Source organism: Triticum dicoccoides, chromosome 3B (assembly GCF_002162155.2).
Source record: "Triticum dicoccoides isolate Atlit2015 ecotype Zavitan chromosome 3B, WEW_v2.0, whole genome shotgun sequence".
Classification (NCBI taxonomy): domain Eukaryota; kingdom Viridiplantae; phylum Streptophyta; class Magnoliopsida; order Poales; family Poaceae; genus Triticum; species Triticum dicoccoides.
Genome location: NC_041385.1, coordinates 824,357,538 through 824,367,537, shown reverse-complemented (window position 1 = coordinate 824,367,537; position 10,000 = coordinate 824,357,538). Strand labels below are relative to the sequence as shown.

General features: G+C 44.7%; 2 long non-coding RNA genes across 2 annotated transcripts in view; one reads left to right on the top strand and one right to left on the bottom strand.

Moving 5' to 3' along the window:
- The window catches only part of LOC119278704, a 14,257-nt gene extending 8,725 nt beyond the window's left edge, over positions 1-5,532 (top strand). Inside the window, exon 3 of the long non-coding RNA XR_005137925.1 lies at positions 5,521-5,532. This is a non-coding gene — a long non-coding RNA (uncharacterized LOC119278704). The remainder of the gene's footprint in view (positions 1-5,520) is intronic.
- Positions 1-10,000, bottom strand: part of LOC119278705 — a 35,388-nt gene that overhangs the window by 18,643 nt on the left and 6,745 nt on the right. The gene's annotated exons all lie outside the window — the stretch shown is intronic.

Below are 10,000 nucleotides of genomic sequence, written 5' to 3'. Positions count from 1 at the left end.
GAAACTCTTGAAAAGTTCCTTTGCTTTTACAGCGAAAGCACCTGCCAACAAATTGGAACCATAATCCCCTCCATCTTCCTCGCTCTCTATCTGGTAGTATATGCTCTGATCGAGGCCCTATTCTTATTATGATGATTTGGATATTGAATTGCCTTTGACTGATTCATCTTACCATTTTACTAGAGTTTTTTTCCAGTAAGTTTAACATGAGCGGAATTGGTGTACTTGACCAGTAGTGAACTCTCAGTTGTGTTCGATAGTCGGTTACGAGTTCCCATATCTTACGCAACCTTACCTTTTCTTACTATGGGCCAAATTGCGGAGGAAAGCAGAATCACTGTTTTTCGTAGAACTCACTTTTGCTACTGGAGAGTACCTTCCACCAGGTCAGAGCCATGGATCCAAAGCCTACTAGTTAGCTTTGAAGGTTTAGGCTTGAGAGAAATCTTGAACAGAACACCGCACTCCCTCCTATCAACTTATTCAGATTTGCTTATTTCTTTCTCTTTCGTTTTTGTAGATATAGGCTTTGGCGGATTCTCTCAAGGCTCGAGTGAAGTGACAAGCACATATTACCGGAAGCTAGTGATCCCGCCCGGCCAGCTCAGCATGCTTTAGAGCTCCTTGATTGGTACGAGGTAGTGATAGCAAGAGGCAACTCTCAATTGTTGTAATATAGAGACCTCTTTCAATGATTATAGATCCAAAGGATCGTTATTGATAGGAAACTGCCAGTAGCCCTTGACTTTTACTTGAAGAATTGAATCCGCCTTCTTCTTCTTATTCTTCTGAAAGTCTCCCAGGCGTGGTATCATCGGATCCACAAGGTCAATTTGTATCCATTTGTTCGGAAACCGGAAATGCCAACTACTCACTTCTTGCTGAGGATGAAGGTGCCATGGGTGATAGCGCCAGCCATTCCCTCATTGAAAAGAAAGCGCCAACCCTGCTACTAAAGCTAAGGCCAACCGCAGCCCAGTGAAATGAAATGCGTATGCAAAATAACATAGATTAATCTTGATGCGATCGATGCAGACACACTTCTTTTCTTAAAGGCTACAGTCAGAAACAACAACTTCGCAAATCACCCTAAGAGGCAAAAACAAAAGCAACTGTGGGTATAGACCAATTTCCTGCCCCAGAAGAGGCTCAGCCTACCAAACCCTGCTCTTTGCCTGCTTACCGAGCTCTCCTCATACCGAGTATCTAGGCATTTCTTCTCACAGACCGGTTGGGAGAAAGTTGGCATTCTTTAATATGTCACTGGGGACCCGTACTTACTTGATGGAATGGATGGGATGATGTGTTTCAGTTCAGCTAGTAGTGGAGGTTTCCTCGGCCTAGTCGCGTAAGAGCCCCCTTCTTTTTCTAGTTAGTTGAAAGAAAAGCAATGGGGAAGGTTGGCTTACCAGTTAATTGGTCTGTATCATATCTTGCTATGGTGGGACATCCTCTTCAGTTTAGGTATCCGGGCTGGATGTTAGCTTTAGTCGTTCGGCACTCTTCCTTCATTCTCATTCAACAAGGAGAAGTGTCTAATCAAAATAATTGGTTGAGCCTCGCGTATATTATATGATGTCGTCCTGGAATTGAACTAGCGTTTAAGGTCGATCAAGTTCAAACAATTCGGCTCTGCAAGATCAATCAGATATCAAGTAAGAGATAGGCGCTTCCTATTAGTTATAGACTGCTTCTGTGACAAGTGGATCCCTTTAGGTTTAGTTGTTAATTGTACTATTCTCTTCAATAATTAGGTCTTCCGTATTCCTATTGGGGTCAGTGGTCTTCACCACTCACTGAGTCTGGATTCGTTTCATGGGTATTATTTGATGAGTGATCATCAATCTCTTCCATTGCTCCTATGTGCTGCTATACATACAAGGTACATGGGCCATGGGGCCTAACACACACTATACAGCCCAGCCCAATACTCAACACTCCCCCGGCTAAAGATATCTAACATGCCTATCTTGTTACAAATTGCTAAACCCTCACAAGGACCTACTCGTTTAGTAAAACAATCAGCTACCTGTTCACTATACTTAATGTTACCCCCTTCTTCGACCGAACAATCTCAATCCGAAGGAAGTATCGAAGAGGTCCAAGATCCTTTACCTCAAATGCTTCTCCCAGTCTTGCCTTCAAACATTTTATTTCTTCAACATCGTCTCCAGTAATCACAATATCATCCACATACACCGCCAAAATGGTGATATGGATTCGTCTATGCCGGTACTGTATGATCTCCATTACACTGAGAGTAGCCCATACCACAAACAACTCTCCTGAACCTGTCCACGCCCGTGGCGACTGTTTCAAGCCATACAAAGATTTCTTGAGCCTACACACCTTCCCATCAGTCTGTTTGTTCCAAAACCTGGAGGAATGTCCATATGGATCTCTTCTTGTAAATAACCACCATGAAGAAAAGCATTCTTCACATCTAGCTGATGTAAAGGCCACCCAAAGTAAGTTGACTGCGCATGAGATTAAGGTTCTCACCGTGTCCATCTTCGCCACTGGTGCTTTGGTCTCATCATAGTCTATCTCCCGTCTTCCTATAACCTTTTGCAATTAGCCTTGCCTTCTATCTATCCACCTTACCCTCTGGAGTCTGTTTTACGGTGAACACCCATTTGCATCCAACTGCTCTTTTTCCTGCCGGGAGTGGAAGAAGATCCCACGTCTTGTTCTTCTGAAGTGCACCAAGCTCCTCCTTCATTGCGTCTTTCTTTCCACCGGGGATCCAGCTTTGCAGCCTTCCAATCCTTTGGAATAGACACTGATTGTAGAGATGCAATGAATGCTTTGTGTGCGGGTGAGACATAAGAGTCTGAAACTCCATTTGCAATGTCATGCTCATAGCCATATCGGACCGGAGGCTTTCCAGCATTAGTCCTAGTCTCTCTGCGTAGTGCAAGCGGCAATTCCAAAGAAGTATTACCACCTGTCTCATTTTAACCTCCATCTTGCTCTTGTGGCTCCTCCTCGACTACCTCAGGTTGCTCTTGTGGTTCTTCATCCAAGACCACTAGCGGTACAAGAAGAAGGGGTCCCGGCTCGGGGGCGGGGGTATCTTACTTCTTTTCCTCTGCGTTCGTGACAAGCTAGTAGGCACTCTTGTGTGGGTTGGCTCATTCCCCTGGAAAACGAATATTAAGAAGATAGATACCATTCCGTCGATACTAGATTCATTCATTCTGCTCAAAAAGAACAAAGCCTCTATTGTGGGAAAAGTCTTTGAAACCCGAAGTTCTAAAATAGAAAATGGAATGAAGAAGGGGTGTGACCTTATGGCCAACTATACTAGCTCCCCTAGAGGGATAATATAGCTCCTAAAGGATGATTGTTTATGGTATATTACCATAATTGGAGAATTTGACCTGGTGCTGACTTGCTGCTGTTCTGAGAAGGGGACCTTGCAAAGCTTGACAAGTTTTTTTTATATTTATCGATCCAATCTGTCTACAGATAGGCGCCTGCTGTGGCAGCAATTAATTAATCTCCGCCTTAGCATACAAGGACCATGGCTCGCAGCGGGTAGTTACGGTGGTTTTGAGGAGACCCACTCAAGGTCGCTGGTTCGGAGCTATTCCGAGATCTCAAGGAGCGCCAAGCTCAATACGTGCAAGAAGAAAGAAAGGCTTCCACCTACGACTACAGCTGCTGGTACTTTATCTCTGTCGCTTTCAACTCCCACTCCTTCTCCCTTTGGTTTCTATAGGAAGTGAGACAGAATAATATATCTTGTGTAACTAATCTTTCTTATCGAAAGGTTATAGTTCGTAGATCATTTCTATAAGGACTATTTGAGCCATATCCGGTGCTTTGGACCTCTTTTAGCTGCTAGGTATCTACTGGGTTCAATCCCCACTTCCGCTTGAAATGAGTAAGTCAATCCTCTTGCTCGGCTGTGATATGAATACTATTCATACGCAGACCCGGATCCAAGATATGGGGCATAGACAGATAAGAATGGCTTCTGAGTTGCATTCATTGCACTCTGGAATGTGGGGCTCCTTGGCTGATGTGATGGAGCGGTATCAGCAGATACTTGCAAAGATCAAATCAAGCAGAAGAAACAAGGAAGTTAACTCCGCGCCATCGGCCACCTTAACACGAACAGCTTGGGACAGAGGTGTAATGCCTGACAGAGAATCAGCAATAGAATGAATTTTGCATGCATTTTTCATCGAGTGAAACTACTTGAATAAACTGGAAGTTTTAAACCAAGTACTCTTGAAATCGCTACCCCCTGGGATGGAAAAAGAGGCTCAGGTTTTAGCCCTCCGTTTTACCCCGGAAGTCGTTGTTCGTCTTTCGATATGAGAGGATGGCAAGTGTCCGCAATGACTTAGCGACTTAGCCAATTGGTTACAGATTCTAGACTGATCGATCAGATCACATCATCTCGAGCAAAGAGCTGAGAGCAGAGAAGCGACATCGCTTGGACACTCCTTCCTCTTTTCATTATGAAACCAATATCAAGCAAGATATGAAGAAGAGGGCGGCTCCCTGGATTGAACACATAAAGTAGTGCCAAGATCTCCTCTATGCGAGAGAGAAGTTCTCAGAAATGATGGAGCTGTTGGTTTCGGTCATTGTACGCTTGGTTGCTAAACCGCACCCTTTACGGCGTCTGTAGGAAGAATTCGTTCTGGTCCCAAAACTTATAAGAGATCTCGGTAGTTAATATGCAATGCTGAATTCCAATAAGTTGGTACTTCGCACAAGGAAGAAGCTCGTGTTAAAGATAGTTTCATCCAGACCGAACCCTACCTTAGCGTCTCATCCCCACCCACCAAGTCTTTATCCGCGGTGAAAGGAGTGGTTTAATTCGATGCAAGGTGCAAACGAGCTTTTCCAAAGATGGAGTCCTTTCAGAAATACATGTGCCAGAAGAAAGCAGATTCTTTTTCTATCATAAAATGAATCTGCTTTGTGATGGCCAATTCGGTCCGTTGTGGGACCATGGCTTGCAAAGAAGGTATTTAGCGCAAAGAACTTCTTCCGCTTTTGGGGATTCCACTAATTGATAGAAGGAAGTGGATGCGGCAGGATTGGCCCCAATTGAATCACTAGTAGAAGAGATCCACGTGCAGAGACTGTTAGGGAGATGCAGATGGAGGGACGTTTGGATTGCTGCTAGAAGGGCTTACGACGAATAGATTGTTGGAATGGCTTTAAGTGAAAGGGAATCCGGCAGCTTATATAGCGCTAGTGAGAGGCCTCCTAGTCTATTTCGATGGACGTCTCCTAATCCTTCTTTTTCTATGGGTTCAGGAATGCCATGCCAATAACAGATAGAGCAGCTAATGGTCAAGCCAGAGGCAGCAGGTCTCATTCCAGACTCCACTCAGAATACCCGGCTCTTTTTCTAGACTCCACTAGGAAGACCTTGCCCTTTCACAGATACGGGGATCAGACATGGCTATCGCTTCGACAGCTTCTCCGGATGAAAAGACGCCGCCCAATGGATGGAGTTGGAGGGACACGGAATCCTTCCTAAGATGTGCCTAGTGAGAACAATCCTTTCAGAATCTCGTACATCTAAGTGATCAACTACTTGTGCCTCCGAAAAGCTAGAAATCAGTAAAAGGAATGATCTACAGATAGAGGGTTCAAACCATATAGCAGCACTCATCCCGCCCTGACCCGAGTCCCCTAGCCTCTCAGCTTCAGCAGTTGTTGTAAGGAGAAGTAGCAGGATTGTTAGTTTATGTGCCGTGCAGGCGCAGGGATGAGAAGAGAATTGCATAGAATAGAAGCAGCTAAGGCTCCTTCCTCTTCAGATTCCTACTAAAGGGCGGCAGGTGAGTGAGTCGGCCGCATTGTTCCATCAGTGTGTCAAGGTCCATCAGTGTGTCAAGCAAGTTAGAAGAATAGCTTGTGCTTGTAGTGCAACAGTTGCTGCAAGAGCAAGAGCTACTGGTAAGGTTTAGTGTACGAGCCAGATCAGAACCTGAACTCGATTTGTCACTGTGAGCCGCTAGGGCAAGGTCAGAATGAAGATAGCAAGGGACGTTACTCCAACTAGAGTAGTGAAATACCGAAATCAAGGAATCTCTCCGGGAAGACAGTCAAGGAAAGGGAAACATTACTCTACTAAGAAATAAATTCGTATAAGAAAGAAGAGACTTGGATTCCGGATTCCAATCTTTGATCCAGTTTTAGGCCAGTGCTCAAACTTGGAGAGAAAGAGCTTTTCCCTCAACTTCACTCCCTTGACTTGACTCCCGACCGATGATCCTACTAACGTCATTTTGACAGCTATGGATCTGGAATTCAAGCATGCGTAGACACCGACCATATAGATTCTCTGACCTCTGCCCTGGAACCCCACATCGGGAGGCTGCCAGTACGTACTGCTATTTGACCTCGATACCCAGTCCGCTGATAAGAAAACTTCTGTTTCACTTAGGTGCCGCCAGTGTGGAAGAGGAGATTCGAGCCTCATAAGTGAATACGGAAATCCATCTGAACTGGTATCCATCCCTGGTAAGTAAGCTTCCTCGCTCGGTTTGTTTGCTATTGCTATAGTTCGATCCTTAAAGAGAATCACTGGCCCGGCTATCTCGAGGGATGGGATGAGAATTGGAATGAGAATAGGAATTGGAGAACAGAAGCAAGTGTGGAAAATGTTACTAATGTCAATTAAAAGAGTTGGCATCGGATCAGTGGTGTCGTTCGGATAGAGGGAACGAATAGTGGGTGAAATCCAAAAATCTTCTTTCCTTTTGGGGATGAGAGCGACTACACTACATAATTGGAACTTGCCTTTGCTTTATTGCCTTAGCTTCATTGGTATTGGAATGAATTGTCTTCTATGTGGAGATCCAAGGCTTGGTTTTCTAGCGCGAAAGTCGTTGCTAGCATCTGTTTGATTGCTGGGTTGGGTTAGCAAGTTATTTATTATCCATTGGCCACATCGCGATAGCCGTACTAGAACTTGACTTTCCCATTCTTGAGCCTGGCCACTACTTTGTTTGATTTTCTTGTCCGGGGTTGATGGATTTGCTGCTCTAAGGCATTGGAGGTTTAAAATTAGCATCTCGTAATGATCAGGATCTCTTGCCAGGTCAGGATAGCATCCATTGACTAATCGAAATCCGCTTTTCATTCTTGTTTATGGATATGGATCTGTTGTATCTGCTGGAGCTTGCCCCGGGCATTCAAGCAAGAATTTCCTGCTCCCTGTTCTCCGATAGATCTGCTCTACGTTCCGGACTGGCCGGCCTATTATCACAACTTCTGATTCCCTGAAAGCCTAGCTATCAACCATCGACCGAGGATCAAGAGCAAGTTCATTTTCCAAATCCATATTCTGGTCTCTGGGCAAGGAAGTGAAGCACAGCTGTGTTTCTGGGGAAGCAGGTTTCCGCTCTTCCTTCGACTTTGATATATGTTATTTCTGAGGAATGTTACTAATCCGAGTAGTTGTTGTTGTTGATGGACAACTAGTTCGAGTAGTCGTTGTTGATGCCAGTCCAGTGTGGGTAGACGAACTAACCTAACCGTCAACTAAAAGCAAGCTGTAGAAATGGGGATCAGTGGCAAAATTTACATATAAGTTCTAAGTAAAGGTTTCAGGACTCAGTGGAAGTGATCCGGCAGACCAGTTAAAGAAAAGATTGATCAACCACTCACAACTGGAATCAAGCAATCCTATCCCAACAACCCAAGATCTTAGACTCGGCCAGGGATCATTTCTATCTCTATCTCTTGTGACCTGGAGAACTGCACTTTGAAACAGGCATGTCAATCAGAAACAGCCACAGGAAGCCCTCGGATTGAAGCTGAATCCGCCGTTCCGGATCGGCAGGAAGGTATCGGGCCAGAAATCTCAGGAAAAGCAGTTTTTCTTTAGTGAATTGATGCGATCTATCCTCAGTTATCAACCCAATGAGTAACGTATAATGTGTAGAAGAAAAATGGAAGCTTTATAGCACATTCCCTCTCTTTATCGGGATTTCCTTCAACGGGTTTCAAAAGTGAGTTCTAGGGCAGATTCGTCTAAAGAAACAGGGCTTGTCCCAAAGCCAACTCATAACAGGCTCCCTGACCCACGGAATAAAGATAGATTTCCTTGCTTGCGAGATCAAAAACTCAAGCGCCATCCGTTTCCTATTTGATTTCAGAACAGCGGAATATCATCACCCGTGGTTCACTTGAGCATGAATAGAGTTCGGTCTCCTTATGAATTCAAGTTGGTAAAGAAGTGGACTTCGGAGCTTTCGCTACAACCCTCCAAGGCGGGCAACTGTCTCATTTGACACTAGCACTTAAATAAAGAAAGGTAGGAAGGGCTCCCTCCCTCTAATGAAATGGGCTTCTTTAAATTATGCAATACGTTCACCAGTCTCGGATCTTTAGAAAAAGGAACCAATCCTATTTCGGCACTCTTTAGAGGCTATCGCTCGTTTACCGCAGATCTCTATCCCACAGCTGGCTAATAAAATCTCCTTGGCAATGTGTCAAGTCCTTTCAGTCAGAGTTCAACTCTTCAGCGAAAGTGAAAAATCTACGGTCTTCCATCCGCGGAGGTAGCCATGGACTCCATAGTATATGTTGGTAGCTAGCGTACAGGCTTGATGTGAGGGGGGGGGGTTGTTACCTATTCTATTCCCTTGCTTGGATAAAAACACCCATCTTTCCGTACGAAAGACACGCAACTAGAGCAACTTGATATTATGTATGTAGACCTGGCCTCCCTCAATAATAGCTGGCTTTCCCGATTGACGATTTTCAAAGATCTACGCCAAGCGCCTCGAAGCGGGGATCCACTTTTTACTACTTTAGAAAGTGAGAAGCCTTTGGCTTGATTTCTTCTGTGGCTTCTTTATGTTTACCCACGCCGCGGCTATTCAATAAAAGGATTGGTAGTTAGTTGCCTCACCCTATTGGTTGTTGGTTTTCTTTCTCCTCTGCGTTCGTGAAAAGCTAGTATGCTCGCGGAAATCGTCTAAAGGAAACTACTCGCTAACTCGCTAACAAGACGGACTTCTTCCTCTGGCTCTGCCAGGCTATGCTGCTCGCCTAAATCGGTATCAATAACTTCTATCGTACTTCGACCTCTCATTGGAATGATAAGTTGGCTACGACGAACTAATAAGTTTCTCTTCTTGTCACCTTCTTTAAGACTTTCCTTCTGCTTCCATCGAGAAATATATATAGATAAGCTTGGAGAAGCGATTAAGGTGTTTCCACTCTTAGGTTGTTCAATATGCGAAGACCGTGTCAATCACTACACCAGTGATACGAAAAGCAAGCATTCTTCTCCAGCTGACGTACCGACGCCTCACTACTACTTAATTAGTGAAAGATACGTTGGGATGTTTTCAATTCTCCATCAAGAGGCGGGCAATTATCTCTTTTCACACTAGACTTCGGATCGCCTTCCTACTGGTTTTCTTCTCGGTCTCCCCAACTAGGGGAAACCTCAAAGCAAACAACAGAGCAACACCTATCTTTTTTCTTTAAGCACTGAACATCCGGATCCCCTTCCGACTTGCTTTTCCGGGCACTGGTCTTTCTAACAACTGGAACTCGTCTCCCTTTTCCTGATTCGCATCTTCTTTGGCTTTTGCTACGGTCTTTCCTTCAGTCAGTCCTTCCTTCAATATTTTTGCCTGCGGATCTCTCTCTTCAAAACATATATATCTTTCGGCGCCAGTCTTTCCTGCCTTACCTTAACCCCGCTTTCACGTGGCGAATCGGTATGAGGTTTCAGTGATCACTTTACGGTATTCTTTAAGCTTTCTTGGTCACCGGACAGAGTGAGAACTGCTCAGCTTGCTTTCTTTCCCTAGCACACACTTAGTAGATAGTAGGCACAGGTCCGCTAAGAGCTCATCAAACTTGACTTGTAGAGTGAGACCTGTGCTCGATATGGTTCATTTCAGTGCTCTTTCTCTCGGTATCGTTCACCACATGCCTGTGATCGATCTCTCTCAAGCTAGGTTTGGTATCGGTATCGGTGAAGTCCGTCATTGAATTGAAG